General features: G+C 41.3%; 1 protein-coding gene across 3 annotated transcripts in view; it reads right to left on the bottom strand.

Annotated features, from left to right (window-relative positions):
* The window catches only part of LOC124225349 (interferon-induced very large GTPase 1-like), a 64,325-nt gene that overhangs the window by 31,600 nt on the left and 16,338 nt on the right, over positions 1–16,387 (bottom strand). Inside the window, exon 2 of one of the 3 annotated variants that reach the window (XM_046637967.1) lies at positions 7,661–7,702. The exons of the other annotated variants lie outside the window; for them this stretch is intronic. The gene's annotated coding sequence lies outside the window, so the exon portion shown is untranslated. The remainder of the gene's footprint in view (positions 1–7,660; positions 7,703–16,387) is intronic. 3 annotated transcript variants of the gene reach the window in all.

Genomic DNA, 16,387 nt, shown 5'->3' with positions numbered 1-16,387 from the left:
GTGTGTGTGGACAAAGGTGGGAGTGGGTGAGCACAAGATAATGAACACAGCAAAAACAGCATAGGGAAGGAATTTGGAAGAAGAAACACAGGCACATTAGAGTTTCTTCCTCAGAGAAAGTGCTTTAACTGTCTTGCTGTTCTAGTTCTCAAGTCATCTAAGAACAAAGAGAGAAGCATGCTCCCAGTGCAAATAACGTGAGTTTTCATTTCCTGTAAAAGACCTTTATGCGAGAATTAGCTATTCTCCACAGTGTTTGATTTGAAAATTAACAAAGTTTCCAACATTCTATTAGCTGATTTGGATGATTCAACACAAAGTGAACTAAATTCTTCTTTTTGTTTTTTTTATTTTTATTTTTTTCTGAGGAAGGTTAGCCCTGAGCTAACTGCTGCCAACCCTCCTCTTTTTGCTGAGGAAGATTGGCCCTGAGCTAACATCCATGCCCATCTTCCTGTACTTTATATGCGGGAGGCCTACCACAGCGTGGCTTGCCACATGGTGCCGTGTCTGCACCCGGGATCGGAACCGGCGAACCCTGGGTCGCCGAACGGGAATGTGCCCGAACTTAACGCTGCACCACAGGCCGGGCCCAAAGTAAACTAAATTCTTAAAAGCATATTGTGTGTTCATGATGAGACAGAGGGAACTTCACTGTTCTCTAGCTTTTTAGTAATGTTATCTCTGTTTTCCCTTAAACCTAAATCCCTGGTAAAGCATTTTGTTTTGCGACTTCTTGTCTTTCTCCATGATTGAATTCATTATATCATTGCTTGTGGATCTTTACCTCCTGCGTCATTATCCTTCTTCTAGATCAAACTTGGTATGTCTGACACATACATGTTCTTCCAGGTGAAATTCATACATATTTTTTCCAGTTCCTCGAGAAATCCTACCCACATTGTTGCATATTTCTCCCTCCTCCTCCCAGTCCACCTACACGACTCTACCTGCATTGACCTCTACTGAACTCTTCTGTGCTGTGCTGTCACAGCACTTACTTCACACTCTTGTAACGCTCCTATCACACTGTGATGTGTTGTAGCTGTCTGCTTGTTCAGTGGAAGTCTCCCATCCCCCAAACCTCAAAGTCCCACCTCCACAGGTGTCATATTCTGTGTCAATTCTGTCATAGTCATCTTTTTTTTTCAGGTGAACATCATTATAGTTTGATTTCTGTGTAGACTACATCGTGTTCACCACCCGAAGACTAATTACCATCCATCTCCGTACACATATGCCTTATCACTCCTCTTGTCCACTTCCCTCCCTTCCCCTCTGATAACCACCAATCTAATCTCTGTCTCTGTATTTGTTTATTGTTGCTGTTGTTTTTATCTTCTATTTATTAGTGAAGTCATGGTATTTGATTTTCTCTGTCTGACTTATTTCGCTTAGTATAATACCCTCAAGGTCTGTCCGTGTTGCTGCAAATGGAAGATTTCACCTGCTTTACAGCTGAGTAGTATTCCATTACGTACATATACCACATATTCTTTATCCATTCATCTATCGATGGGCACTTAGGTTCTTTCCAAGTCTTGGCTATTGTGAATAACGCTGCAGTGAACATAGGGCTGCAAATATCTTCACAGATTAGTGCTTCTGTGGTCTTTGGATAAATATTCAGATGCAGAATAGCTGTATCATATGGTAGCTCCATTTTTAATTTTTTGAGGAATCTCCATACTGTTTTCCATAGTGGCTGCACCAGTTTGCATCCCCACCAGCAGTGTATGAGAGTTTGCCTTACTCCACATCCTCTCTAACACTTGTTAATTCTTCTCTTGTGAATTATAACCATTGTGATGGGTATGCTCTGCTATTGCATTGTAGCTCCTTTAAGTGTTTAATTTGAACTTCTGATGATTCCTGAGTCCCACCATCTTACAGTTCTTGGGGGAGTATTTTGCAGTCTTATGCTGGGTCCTTTTTCAGTGCCTATGTCTCTCTATTACTGCGCCCTCAGTCTAGCCATGATAGAGTCTGTGTCGGATCCACCTCAGATTCTCTCATAGTGGGAGCCCATTTTCTGTATATAATAAGATCTCAGTCAGTGCTGTATAAATAGAGGAAGGGGATGAAGCAATCCTATGGCCTCAAGATCAGATGCACAAACAAGTTCATTCCACAACACAGCTGCTCCTGTTACTCAAGTCAACGCCCAGCACTGACAGAAGACTTTTGCTTCCATTTCTCAGTCTCATGTCAATTCCCAGAAATGGCTGCTTTTAACACGAAAGATTGTGAAGTGATCAATGAATGTTCTTTGTAAGCTGACTTCTCTAGGCTTCCATGTTTCTCTTTTTTTCTGACAGTTTCTTGACTTCAGTTCTATTTGAAAACTTCTACTCTTATTATTAATAAACTGAAGGGGCAGGAAGTCACTTAGACCTCCCCAGGGGTACTAGAGAGAGCCAATCACCCAGGGGCCCACCCAGCACTGGGACTGGGGTGGGGCAAGAGAGGCAGCTAGGGTGCAAGGGTTCTCGAGAGTGAGGGAACGCTTAAACTTTGCTCTCTCAGTGCCTCACTTGCCTCTCCCTCCTTCCAGATATACTCCCAGCTTTGACTAAAGTCCCATGGAGTGAGCAAATCCATATCTAATCCATTGATTACAGAGAGAGGGCAGCTGGGTCCTCGGTCTCTCCTACACGGCATTTTCTCCCTGATCCTTTCCTCCAACTGACTCCTCCTTAGGTAAGAGAATATATAAGGGACTCTGATGGCCTCTTCTGAAATCTAGTGAGGGACACTTGCCAAGACAGAAAAAGAGGGATGAGAGAAAGAAAAATCAGATAACCGAGGGAAAGATGCAGAGGCATCAGATCCTGCCCTCAGTGGATTTCTCAACCTACCTCTTAGGGCATTCCCCAGCTGCAACGAATAGTGCTTTGCCTGCCAGATGGGGAGAAAGAAAGAGCCCCTCCTTTTCTCCTAGGAACCCTGAGTTTTCCCTGCTTTTGCTGTCTGCTCATACCTCCATCCTACTCACTTCTGTAAATATGAATTTCTGAATATTATGAGGTGGCATTATCCTTGCACATGGAGGAAGGTGAGGATCTTGTCTCCTTTGACCAGTTAAGAGATAGCTGTCATCATCAGTTCCCTTAATGTCATGTACGTACATGGGAAGTGGACTCAGATTCCTTTCTCCTGACATTCTAACTGTGTGATCTTGGGTCACTCATTTAATCTCTCAGTTTTTCACCTTACCATTTTTCCTTGTGTCGATCACATAAGACAATTCCATTGCCTAACTGGAAGTATGAGCTCAAAAAATTAATTCTTACCATCTCTTCTTCCCACTCAAGTCCTGTTAATGGACCCTTTCGTATAAACTGCAACTCAGCCTTGTGTGGGGGTCTTGAAACCAGTGTGCAAATCACCCAATGGTCCACCATCAAGCCAACCTCCTGTACCTCGTAGACATTATGATATGTCCCGTAAGTGATTGTATTGAGCGCCTATTATGCAGGATAGATATCCTCTGATGGGAATCTGGAAGAGTGAATGTAGAGAATTTGTTCTGCATGGAGATTTAGGGTGACCCCCATTGCAGAAGATCCTGAGGGACTTTTAGCATGGCCAGGTAGAGTACAAAGGGCAATCAAGTCAGAAGCTTAACTCAGAAGAGTAAGTACCATGGAAATGGTAGGGATTGGCTTAAGGAAAGAACCACCAGCAACACGGCAGCAGTTGTGGACTTTACTGTCCCTGAAGGCGATTCGACGGTATTCCAGTACGACTAGTGAATATCGAGAGCATTAGAAGAGATTACTAATGAAAAGTACCCGTAGGGTTTGAGGTCACATTTGAGGAGAAAGCTGATCCAGGGTTTTTGTCAGTTTGGTCAAATGGAGACTTGGAGTTGTAATTTGGGCTGCCATTTTAGGGGGATATATTTGAACCCTCAAACTGGTTAACCCAGATATATTGTTTACATAGCCAATTCAAGCTACCATCTTGATGGTTCTACCATCAAAATAGGTCCTGAATCAGCCCACTTTTGACCATGTAGAGCACTAACCACCATCCTAATCCAAGCTACCATCATGTCTTTCCCAGATTGTTGCAATAGTCTTCTAACTCATTCCCCTGTATCGGTCGTTGTTGAATTCTCCTCCACTCCTCTCTCAGTCGATTCTCTACACAGCATCCTGTTCGACTGAAAGGAGAAGGTCACTCCTCTGCTAAGAAATCTCCGAGAGCTTCCCAATCTGCTCTTAGCAAAAGGAACAATCCTTACCATGTCCCACAAGGCCCTACAACTTAATCATCAACATCATCACCATCTCTATCATCATCCTCATCACTTGATTCTTCTTCATCAGTTTTCTCCTTGTCATCCTCTTCATGTGTTTCATCATCCTCTTTTTTTCTTATTGTTTATAGTCACTTTTTGCTGAAAAATTATGTTTACAAAACATCTTATTCTATAGCCCATGTTGAAAGTACTATTGTAGCTGAGGAGGAACGTGTTTTTTCTCCCACTTTAGCCAGAACAAAGACCAAGGTGCTCTTAGGTCAGCTCTGTGCCTCCTGGTCCACTTCACTGTTGAGTTGCTCTTTTGACCTCTTTACCTAGGCTCTTTATATTGTCAGGGTTTCAAATAGCAAGATGCAGAATTTTCTATTTCTGTCTTCTGAAAAGAACGGGGGAGGTCAAATGAGTAACCCAAGATGTCACAACTTTTGTATGCTTTGTCTTGGGCTCAGCCTTAAATGTTCTGACTCCCAAGAGCAATGTTCTTTCCACTTTAGCAGCTAACATCAGTTTCCATGTGACATGAATGATGTTACAGTCAGTTATTGATTAAAATAACAAACACACAAAACATACTCATTGAAGAAAAATTCTATCCTTTGAGAGATTTCTGCTTTATGCTTTGATTTGACGGTTACCATCTCTTTAAAACCCTGTTAGTTATGATTTATACTCTAGTAGTTATGAGAGCGTTACAACATAATGTGATTCTTTTCTCTAGCTCATCTACTTATCCCTTAACCTATCTTATTTTTTCCCCCATTACTGAGGAAGATTGGCGCTGAGCTAACATCTGTGCCAGTCTTCCTCTATCTTTTTTGTACGTGGTTTGCCAACACACTGTGGCTTGATGAGTGTGTGCAGGTCTCCGCCTGGGAACTGTACCTGCAAACCCCAGGCCACTGTAGTGGAAGGTGCGCACCTAACAACTATGCCACTTGGCTGGCTCCCCTTATCTAATCTTTAGCCAGACTGGCGTCTTTTCTCACCTTACCTACTGTTACTTTGGATTTAAGTTTTCGTGGAACTAGAGGATCCAAAAGGTCTATGGAATCATGTTACAGCCATAAATTTGGGTGAGGAATCCCAGTCCCATAAAGAAGCTGTGACCTTTCTTTCTCACCAGGAGCTCAGGAAGCCTTAGAACAAGAGACTAAAAGTTTGAGAGTAAATCTAAAAGACTGACCACTTCCACTATCATGTATAGGCAAACTTTTGACCCAGAACTGCTGCTGTGGGGGATGCTCAGGACGTTTTCACAACTCCCTCAGTTTTCGTTGTCAGCTCTGGAAAATAAGGAAGTCTGTGGGCAGTCTTACTGAAACCACAAGTAGCGTTTCCATAGAACTATAGAAATGCCAGCAACAGGTCCTCTACAATTATCTGGTGTTGGACATCATTTTAGCTTCATAAGGGAGACTTGTGTAGTGATTGGAAGAGACATCTGTGCATATGTTCACTGAAATCTTTCTGATGTCTATGCCATCACCAAAAATATTCAGATCAAGAACCAAGAATTCCATTAAATTGTGAATGCTTTTCTCACTTCACCACTGAAGGATGCTTTGGGCCCAATGTCCTGGAATCTTCTCAACTGGCTCCCTCCTAAACTCAAGTCTTGGTTTTACTCCCTTGCTCAAGCTTTCATAACTGTTCTTTTCATTATCTTCTTAGGAATACCTCTCATTAAACGCCTAATCTCTAAGACCTTCTGACAACTGTCAGTCTGACGACACACTCAGTGGATGATGGAGGTAGTCCTTCCATAAGGGAGCAAAAGGGGGGCCATCTTGTTTTGCTAAATGGCCTCAGCCCCTCCTCTGTGTGACTACTTGCTGCTCTGCACGTACTTTAACAAATTCACATGCTCTCCTGATATATGGCCTCTGCGTATGTATGTACTGCCTGATACTTGATAAATTAAAACTTTGTTCTATGAGTTTCTCTCCAGGAACAGGCTGACCACAGGCAGGAAACAACCTATGAGGTATCCGTCACAGCTGACAGAAGAATAGAACAATGTGATGCCTGGAGCCCATCATGCCTGGAGACCAACATCCCTGGACCCCCTCCTCATTGCCCATTTTTCCTATATAACTGCCTCAAAGTTCTGTAAACCTTGAAGATGGGTTTTGAGACATTAGTCACCTCCTCTTCTGATTAGCTAGCTAATCTAATTAAACTTCCTTTTTTGGTCTCTAACTCGTTGTGATTGATTGGCACGGATCTCAGCTAGCAGAGCAAGCCCTCTTCTGGGCCAACAAGAATGTGAAGGCCAGCCAACTCTAAAAACTACTTGGATGAACCTCAGTGTTTTTATTTAACCTCTCTTTTTGGCTATCGTTGCCTTATGTCTCTCTGTGATAGACATCTCTGTCTCTCTGTGTATCTCTCATGTTCATCTCTTCTCTCCTTCAAACTTGCCATTTTCATGTTTATGATTGATTCTTTTACTCTGTTCCTGTCCATGCATCTTTTTTCTCTGCCTTTTTCTTTCTTCATTTCTTTTTATCTATAACTCCCACATCCTCCCCTTTTTCCTCCCACCAGCTACCCATCTGCAGGGATAAAATCCTGGCCCTGGGGACTGCTCAACTCCAGGTACAGGGTTGGAGAAACAATTTCTTCCTGGCGACCTCCAGGCACAGCCCTTTAGGAGCTTAAAGAGTCAACCCAGGCTGCACCCAGTTTATAACATATTTCCTCTGCTAAGAGGCAGGGCGGTTTCATCTACCACTTAAGAAGTGAAACTGATTTGGGGTTGAGTGATAACCGTTAGTCTGCTACACATCCTGTATGTAGTATTAAGGTCTGACCTGGGGTAGAGAAAAGGAGAGGAGTGTAGGGCGGACGTCAGAGATGGTGATATGTGTTGCAGGCCCATGGAGTCCTATGAGTTCTGGGAGTCAGGGAGACTTCACAGGAGAAGAAGAGTTCTGTGTTTTTTTCACTCAGTGTTCTGGTATCCACAGAGGTTTTATCTATGGAAATATGAATGTGGTGTTTTGTTTCTCCTCCACTCTTGCAACTCTTGATAATGTGACAGTATCATTCAAACACATGAATTTCTTCTCTGAATTGCATTCTAGGCTACAATTCATTCATTCATTCATTCATACATTCTGTATTCCTCTGTCCAATGTATTGGATCATAGAAAACATCTGTATATACTAAATAGAACAATAGCTTCTTGTATTTGTTAATGATAATGCCCCTCAGTGAATTGTGTGGCACGGTGACAAAATAAGTTCAACAAAGTCAGTTCTATGAGAAGTCAAAACAATGTATTTTGACCAGGTGGGCCAATCTTCTGAAGCCTGGCTTTGTTCCAAAGAAACAGTATAGACTGTCAAGGCAAAACTGGGGAAATCTTCAAAGAGCATAATGCTTACCAATTACTCACTGTGTCATAATGCATCTTCATCAAGGCACCCCTAGGATAAAAATATATATGCAAAATAAGTTTTCAGAAAGTATAAATAGGTTTTTGGGAAACTCTCCACTATTAACTGGATGCATGAGGGGCCCCTTGGTAACTGATTGTATTGACTTGCTCTGTGGTCTAAACACTTACGTGTTCCTGCTTTATTTTAAAGTATGCCCCAAGCAGTATTCACAATATAATTCTATTTTTTTGTTGCCTTCTTTGTGCTTTCATTTTTTGTATGTGCATTTTCCAGGTTTTATTAAATGAATATGCATCCTTTTAGATGTAAAGTATTATCTTTGTTCAAGTTTTTCTCCCCATTCTCTCCATCTCTTATTTAATTCTTAGGTTATATAATTTACTTTGTTGTTTTAAATAGCACTTGATTGCTGATGCCTTCCAAATCTTTATTTCCAGATTCTGTAATCAGCTCCTTAGTATTATTTCCCAGGCCTTCCAATGCAAGCAATTTCAGAGAATTTTTTCTCCTTCTCCTGAAAACATTCCTCTCTTTCTATATGCTCTGGAAATGTCATGGTGCTTATAACATAACAAAAGCTTAAAATGTTTTTCTTGAAGGGATAATTAAGTGATGAAGTGATTTGTAAATGTATGAATGTAAATGACGAGGCACCTAACCCAACAAATGGAAAAATAGGAGAACTGCTTCTAGGACAAGAGATATAAGAATCCCGTTTCATTCTGTGGTCATCAACTCGCATTTGGAGTGTTCTGTGTGGTTCTGATCTCTCCGTACGGATATGACCGTGCATGGAAATGTTCCAGGGAGAGTAAGGAGTGTATGGGGGAATGAAAAATCACTTCCCAGGAGACACAGTTGAAGGAACTGGGTATTATTAGAACATGGGAATTATGACCCTATGGGAGTTAGCACAGGTACTTTAAGACTCATAGGGATTCTCATATAATTATATATCTCGATGGTTTAGATAGAGGTTAGATTAGTATAGGAAGATTAGATCAATATGTTTGTGCAGGGTTTCAGGACCCCATTAGGACATTTGTGGGGCCTAGACACTTTTGCCTTCTTGGGCCCTTCCTCCATAGAAAATATGAAAAATTATATTTTGCCACTGTGTTGATATGTAAGGAAATATAATCCAAGCTGGATTCTTGATTATATATTCATTATTATTATATTCATTGTTACTCTAATTTTAAAAGAAATTACAATTAAAACATTTTTGTAGGACCCTAAAGCTTTTGTAAGCTCTAAACACTCTGGCTACTTATTTTTAGGGGCAAGCCAAGCGTGTACCTGCACAACCCTGAGAGTGAGTGCCTCCTCACATTGTGTGCTGTGGACCCCTCACTTCCTTCACCCTGACCCTGGCCCTGTGTGTGTCGGAAGTGTTAAGACTTAAGGGACAAATGACATAAGTATGTGCAGTCTTGGGCTTCCTGCCTAATGTGTGAATTTTGGTAGGGCGGAGGAAAGTTAAAAGAAAGGAGAGTGGTTTTATTTTATTTTTAAGCCAGCAGGGAAGATTGTGAGAACATGCTTCAAAAAGCAGGGGCCCATCATGAAGAGATCTGAAGACCAGATATCCACTTGACCTCAGGGAAAGTCCTGAATAGGCCCAAGTTTCCAGGTATTCTTCACCCTAACATCATCTTTAGGCCTAAGTCTTTTGTTTTCTGGAATGAAGTGGATAATGACCATTGCTGACTGCCCTTCTAGGGGGTGAGGAACAGAAGGAGAGCTTCAAGGCTTCCAGTACCACCCCCATGGGAGTTAGGTCCGCAGGGATGAGACCTTATCCGATCCACTTCTTAGATGTTCTGGGTCCTCAGCACAATTCTTAGGTTTCTTTGTTACTTGGGCTGTCTCACAGCAGCATATCTCTTAAGTAAAAACTGCCTGTCCTGAAAGTCCAAGACAGGTTTGTAGGCAGTCCTATCAGAGGGACTCTTAGGAAAATGGTGTGTCCTGGGAGTGGCAAGGGCTGAGAGCAGTCTGTCTGTCAGGAGATTTAATGAGGCAGGAACTTAAGCAAATCACCAGGGAAATATTCTATTTCTCTTATGAGGGTTGGAGGTGAGAGGGAATGATAAAATGCTCTCTTCCCTCCCAGCTCCTCAGCAGGGTTTTGTACTTTCCAGGTGTAGCTAAGCCTGCACATTGGTTCACAATTGCTCCATGTTATCTTGGGGCATGTTCCTGATACCTGGTCAATTAATTGAGTGTATAGCTGAAAGTCCATATGCGGTGAAAGTCCCAGTCCATATGACATGAGAACATCCACTGGCCAAATTTTCCATTCTTTCCAGAAAAACTACCTTGGACCACGCAGATCAAAAAATGACAAGTGGTGTGAATAGCACTGCACAGATACGTGGCCAATAAAGGTGTTCAGATCCAGAGTGATCAGGGAGACGCAAATCAAAACCACAAGGAGATTTATTTTTAGATTTATGTGATTGGAAAAATTAAGAAATATAAAACTATCAAGTGTTTAAGAGCATGTGGATCAACAGGACCTTGTATATATTTTGTCAGAGGGAGTGTAAATTGACACCAGCTCTTTGGAAAAACAGTTTCACTTTCTCTAGTAAAGCTTAACATTTACATGCCCTAGAATTCCACTCCTAGGCGTATGTTCAAGAGAAACTCTGGCATAGGTGCACTAGGAGATCTGGCCAAACATGTCTGACCAGTATTTTTCAGAAAAGCAAAGTTCTGGGGAAACGAAACAGGGGTTCAGGACAACAGACACATTCTAGCGTGTTCTTATAACGCAACATTATTGCACAATAGTCCAAAAATAAACCTCAGCTACAAGTGAATCGTAGCAATAATGTCCTAAGTGAAAATACAAATCCAAGTTTATAGAACATTTAAGACCCATTCTAAAAGGTTAAACCAACCTAAAGTAAACAATATGTGTTTTAGAAAGAAATGTGTGTGCTAAAACTATTTTTTAAAAGCAAGGGCAGAAATCACGAGGTCGGGATAGTGTTTACTTCAGGTGCTGAGAGTTAGGGAAAATGATAAAAGAACAAGGACAGAAGTAAATGTAAGTCATAGTGAATGGTCTGGTCGTCAGGCTGAGCAGTGAATTAAAGGATGTGTATTATGTTAAAGCCATCATCCAAACAACAAACCGATGATTTCCTGAGGCAGTCCTTCTGCTTCACAGGCCCTTTTGTTTCTACGTTGTTTCGGGTTTATTCCTTAATTCTCTTCTTTCATATTTTCTAATTTTTCTAAATGATATTTCTTTAATAATGTAAATATTAGAAAGTTTGTAATAAACAAACTCAGAGCTTTGAATAACTTCCATAAATGTCTCTAATTTCATTGTTCATTGATGGACATGGATCCCATACTAATCCCAACTTTCCAGGGACCGTCTCCAAGGAGGCATCTATATGTGTGTTTTGTGTGCCTTTATGAGGGATGTGAAGAGATACCCAGTAATCTTTGCTTCTGTTTCTTCTGTTATAAAGCTCTGGGCTTCAGTCACACAAGACTGTTCTGACTTTTCTCTGTCTTCTCCTACTGCTCTTTCTGCATCTTTTTGCCCCTTTGCTACTCCTCATCTTCCTAAATTTTCTGGCTCACTACAGAGTGAGTGCCTCCTCACATTGTGTGCTGTAGACCCCTCACTTCCTTCAGCCAGACCCTGGCCCTGGGTTTGTTGTGGCTGTGTGGGGAGTGTTAAGATTTAAGGGACAAATGACATAAGTATGTGCAGTCCTGGGCTTCCTGCCTGACATGTGAATTTTGGTAGGGCAGGGGAAAGTTAAAAGAAAGGAGAGTGGTTTTATTTTATTTTTAAGCCGGCAGGGAAGATTGTGAGAAAATGCTTCAAAAAGCAGGGGCCCGTCCAGAAGAGGCCTGAAGACCAGATATCCACTTGATCTCAGGGAAGTTCCTGTATAGGCCCAAGTTTTAATGTTTTTTTCAGCCTAACATCATATTTGAGTCTAAGTTTTTCTTTTTCTTGAATGGAGTGGATAATGACCATGGCTGACTGCCCTTCTAGGGGGTGAGGAACAGAAGGAGAGCTTCAAGGCTTCCAGTACCACCCCCATGGGAGTTAGGTCCGCAGGGATGAGACCTTATCTGATCCACTTCTTAGGTGTTCTGGGTCCTCAGCACAATTCTTAGGTTTCTATGTACCTTGGACTATCTCACAGCAGGATATATCTTACGTAAAAACTGCATGTCCTGAAGATCTAAAACTGGCTTGTAGGCATTCCTATGAATGATAGACCGACAGTTAACTTGATATTTTGTTTTCTTAACTGGTCTTTCAAAGAGCAAAGATTTTTAATCTTGATGAAGTTCACTTTACCTATTCTTGTTTAATAGTTTGTGCTTTGTGTGTCCTGTTTCAGAAACTCTTGCCTAACCCAGTGTCACAAGGATTCTTTTCCTATTTTCCATCCCAAATTTAATAGTTTTAGGTCTTACATTTAGTTCTATGATCCATTTTCTGTTAACATTTGTTTAACCTGTGAGACAAGGGTCAAGATTCATTTTTCCCCCCTATGGATATCCAATTGCTTTGGGACCATTTCTTAAAAACATTCTTCTTCCATCTAAATTTAGTGGGTAGCATTGTCAAAAATTAACCGGATAAGTGTCAGCCTGTTTCTGAACTCCTGGTGCTGCTATAAAACATTGCAAAGAGAAATTGAAGATCTAAAGACATGAAGAAATATGACATGTTCATAGATTGGAAGATTCACTGTTTTTTTAAACCATAGATTCAATTACCTATAGATTGAACACAATCTCAACCAAATCCTAAATGATTGTTTTGAAGAAATTGGCAAGCAAATTTCATTTATTTTGAGGACGATTAGCCCTGAGCTAACATCTGCTGCCAATTCTCCTCTTTTTGCTGAGGAAGACTGGCCCTGAGCTAACATCCATGCCCATCTTCCTCTACTTTATATGTAGGATGCCTACCACAGCATGGCTCGCCAAGTAGTGCCATGTCTGCACCGGGGATCCGAACCGGTGAACCCCAGGCTGCCGAAGCGGAACGTGCACATTTAACTGTTGCGCCACTGAGCTGGCCCCCTACCAAATTTTAAAATTTATGTGGAAAGGCAAAGAACTTAGAGTAGCCAAAACAATTTGAAAAAGGAAAATAAAATTAGAGGAATGAAATTACTCATATTCAAGTCTTAGTATAAAGCCACAACATTCAAGAATATAATTTTAGTTTTAAAGAAAAGTTGTAAAGATAGTACAATGTCTGTATACCCTTTTGTCAGTTTCCCCTAATGTTAACATCTGCCACAACTATTGTACATTTGTCAAACTAAGAGATTACCATTGGTACATTATTATTATTAACTGAAATCCAGACTTTATTTGAATTTTACCACTTTTCCCACTCATGTCTTTTTCTGTTCCAGGATAACATTGCATTTAATTGTCATGTGCCATTATTTTCCTCTTGTCTGTGACTATTTCTCAGTCCATCATTGTTTTCCATAGCCTTGACAGTGTGGCTTAATTTCAAAGAATAGTATACAGCTGTGAAAAGAAGGTACTTGAGCTACTTGCTAAAATATGGCACATTCAAAAGGGGGGATTAAAGAGATTTTAATGAGGGGGATACTTATAAAGGTAGGGTTAAAGGGATGGTGAAGCACCAGGGGCTAGCAACAGCAGGAAGGACAATTCTGAAATACCTGTCTTTGTAGGAAAAGGTCCCTGTTAACCTGAGTCTGCCAAAGAGGGAACCAGAAGGACAAATACTCTCATCCTCCCCAACTCCCTCTCCCTGCTAATCACCTGCAAGAACTTCTCCTTGGCCAAACTGAACCATAGTCAGAAGGCAAGGAAGCCTGGTTGGTTCAAACCGCTGAGCTTAACTTCCTGGGATACAGTACAAAGTGTAGAAAGGTGAGAGTGTTCCTGAAGAGACGGAAGGAAGTTGTCAAGCACAATTATGCATCTTTTAAAAATCCCACCCAGGATCAAATCAAATGTCCTTATGAGGGTTAACAAGGGCTATAGAACATGCCACCTACCTTCCTATCTAATTTGTTCTCCTATCAGGCCCCACTTACAACTTGTGCTCTAAGCATATCAGTCAACTTCTACTTCCTCAGAGTCTCCAAGCTCTTCTCTCCGCCTGAAGTTTTTACCTTTGCCTCACAGTTTTCATTCTTCTAGATTTGGCTCAGGCTTCATCTCCCTTATCTTAAAAGCATTTTCTGATGGTTCTCTCAGCTTAGGCTAAACTAGGCCTTATTCCCTCTGGTGCCCATATCTTTCTTTAATTCCTTTAGTGACAGCAAATCTTATAATTTGTTGTAATCAATAATATTTACTTCTTCCTCTCAAGCAGTCCCTGAATAAAAGATGTGTGTCCTTGTGTAGGAGGTTGAGGGATTTCAGGGCTAATCAAGGAAAAAGACATGACCACGAGATGGCAGGAGCATATTACCTTTATTTGTGTGACTGAAAGGTTTGTGTGTAGAAGCACCACATAGCAGGAGACCATCCAGAGGGGGTCATCACTCAGGAGCAAAGGAAGGCAAGGAAACTCCCAGGAGGTCAGAGAAGGGCCTACATGTCTAGGTGAAATCAGTAGTTCAGTAGGCAGTCTCTGAATGAAAGAGCTCCAAAGGGCGCAGCTTGGGGTCTTGATAGCCTTGGCATTTACCTTTCTAAGGCTAAGAGATATTGGAGCCCATTTTGCAAGGTGTGAAAAGCAGGCAGGCACTAAATGGCTAAAAATATGCTTATTTGGACTAGAGTAAAAACAATTGTCTGTGCAAAATTTTGAGTTTAGCACTGGTGGGCTTTTGAACTAATGGATCCAAGGCTACAGTGAAGAAATAAACAACCGAAGAGCTCGTATAAGGAGACTATATTTTGCTCATTTATATAACAACCAGGGGCCATGTCTTATATTGCTCTATATCCACAATTCTTAGCAAAATTCCTGGCTCATAGCTGGGACTCAATTGATAATTAAGCAAATAAAGGAAAGAGGGAAGGGAGAAAGGAAGAAAGAAAAAGAAGTTCAATACGCTCTTGGTTCTTTTTTACTCTTCTTTTTTCTTTTGGTGAGGAAGATTATCCCTGAGCTAATGTCTGTGAAATCTTCCTCTATTTTTTCGCATGTGGGATGCCACCACAGCATGGCTTGATGAGAGGTGTGCAGGTCGGCCCCTGGGATATGAATCTGTGAACCCCAGGCCACTGAAGTGGAGCATGCAACCTTAATCACAATGCCGGCCCCCACTCTTAGTTCTTAAATTTTCCTTTTTATTTTTCTTTGCTCTGTCATTTTGTACTACTTGAGATGGTTATTCAACAAACTGAGTTACATGTTTTGTGTTTTTTTTTTCTGACAAATATTCAGTTTAAAACTTTGGCAAAACATTTCTTTGGAGATTTATTTAAAGAACATATAGCACTTCTTGTGTGTGTGTGGGGGGTGGTCTCGTGACTATGAACTCCCTTAGCTTATGTTTGTCTGGGAAAGATTTTATTTCTCCATCATGCCTGAAGGATATTTTTGCTGGATAGAGTATCCTTGGCTGAAAGTTTTTGTCCCTCAATGATTTGAATATGTCATTCCAGTCTCTCCTACCCTGTAAGGGTACCCTGAAAGCCTCGTGGGAGTTCGTTTGTAGGTTATTTTCTTCTGCCTTGCTGCCCTTAGTATTCTTTCTCTGTCGTTCAGTTTTTCCGGTTTCACTGCTATATGCCTTGCAGTAGTTCTTTTTACATTGAGATATTTAGGAGATAGGGCATTCTGTTCCACATGAATTTCCATCTCCTTCCCTAGGTTTGGGAAGTTCTGTGCTATTAATTTCTTTGAACAAGCTCTCTAGTCCCTTCTCCTTCTCTTCTCCTTCTTGAATACCTATAATTCTTATGTTGCATTTCCTAATTGAGTCAGATGTTTCTTGGAGACTTTCTTCATTTCTTTTTAGTCTTAGTTCTCTTTCCTTACTATCTGGAGCATTTCAACATGTCTAACTTCGAGTATACTGATATGATCCTCTCTGGTGTCTGCTTGAGTGTTCAGGGAATCCATATTTTGTTTTATTTCTTCCATTGTGTCTTTCATCTGATATTTCTGGTTGAATCTTCTTTATAGTTTCAATCTCTTTTGTGAAGTAGCTCCTAAACTTGTTGAATTGTTTCTCTACATTCTCTTTTACCTCATTGAGTTTTTTGATGTTAGATGTTTTGAATTCTTTGTCACTTAGATTACATATTTCTGTATCCTCAGGACTGATTTCTGGGTACGTGTCATTTTCTCTCTAGTCTGGAGATCTAATATAATGTTTGGTATTGCTAGAGGGAGTGGCTCTGTTTTTTTGCATCCTGGTGTTATTAGGTCGCAGTTACCACCTATTGTCACTGGGTGGTGGTCAGGAGCCATGTATTCTGAGTCATCTATGCCTTGAGCCCAAATCCCAGGGTGCGTAGTTGTGCTGCTTGTGTGTGTGGAAGGAGGTGGAGTGGCTCTTTCTCCTGTGTGCTCTCAGGGTTTTCTCCCTCTACTCTTGCTATCTGTTCTCCTTGGGTGTGGGCTTGATAAAGTCACTCCCCATGAAAGCTTTCGCCCCATAGAGGGCTTCCTTCTAGGCTGCAATGGTCCTCAGGAGACCTTGATGTTCCTGTGAGTGAACATCCCCTCTCCTGTTCCTTCCTTCCTGGAGGCCACCCACCATCCTGGAG

The sequence above is a fragment of the Equus quagga genome, chromosome 14 (genome assembly GCF_021613505.1).
Source record: "Equus quagga isolate Etosha38 chromosome 14, UCLA_HA_Equagga_1.0, whole genome shotgun sequence".
NCBI lineage: Eukaryota > Metazoa > Chordata > Mammalia > Perissodactyla > Equidae > Equus > Equus quagga.
This window is presented reverse-complemented; position numbering and strand designations above follow the sequence as displayed.